Source organism: Octodon degus, unplaced genomic scaffold, assembly GCF_000260255.1.
Source record: "Octodon degus isolate 3935 unplaced genomic scaffold, OctDeg1.0 scaffold00063, whole genome shotgun sequence".
Lineage (NCBI taxonomy): Eukaryota > Metazoa > Chordata > Mammalia > Rodentia > Octodontidae > Octodon > Octodon degus.
This window is the reverse complement of record NW_004524639.1, coordinates 5,830,039-5,830,707: the sequence shown is the minus strand read 5'-3', so window position 1 is coordinate 5,830,707 and position 669 is coordinate 5,830,039. Positions and strand designations below refer to the sequence as shown.

At 32.7% G+C, this 669-nt stretch overlaps 1 pseudogene; it reads left to right on the top strand.

The window, feature by feature from the left end:
- The first annotated feature begins 271 nt into the window (after positions 1-271).
- Positions 272-476, top strand: LOC111817593 (annotated as a pseudogene).
- The last annotated feature ends 193 nt before the right edge of the window (positions 477-669 follow it).

The following is a 669-nucleotide window of genomic DNA, read 5'->3' as shown; positions in this document are numbered from 1 at the left end:
TCCATTAGATCAAATAGCTGTACTCATTAAGAGAATGTAACTATATACCTATCCTAACCACTTTGAATACACAGATACAAAATGGACATTCATCTGTATCCACTTTTTTTTGTTAAGTTCCATCATTTAAATATAGGTGTGTAAACTCAGCAAAATACTCTAAAAGAATCCAGTTGCCCATACTAGTATCGGTATTCCATTTGACTGACAATATCAGAAATTGTTGACCTGAGTCCCCTCCAGCTGAACATAACATAACACCATAGCTTTACTTCTTATCTCGGCCTTTTGGCTAAGATCAAGCGTAGTATCTGTTCTTATCAGTCATTACTTGATCTTAGGCAAGAGTTTAATGTAGCTCTTCCAATGTTATAACAGCTATGTGTTCAGTATGTTTATAGAATCCTGGGGTGAAGAAACATCCTTGCTCATCCTCTTGAAGTAGGGTACATTTTTCTCAAGATGAAGAACTTTTTGCATTGACAGTTTTTAAATTCAATTTAATGAGAAATAAAGATAAAATAGCAATGAAGCAGTTTCAAAACAGGTTCGTGGGACAGTTACAATAATTAATACATTGAATATTATTGTCTTCCTTGTAGTTATTCAGAGGAAAGATATGGAGATGATATCTTATCTAAACAATATTAGTATAAACATTTATTCTCA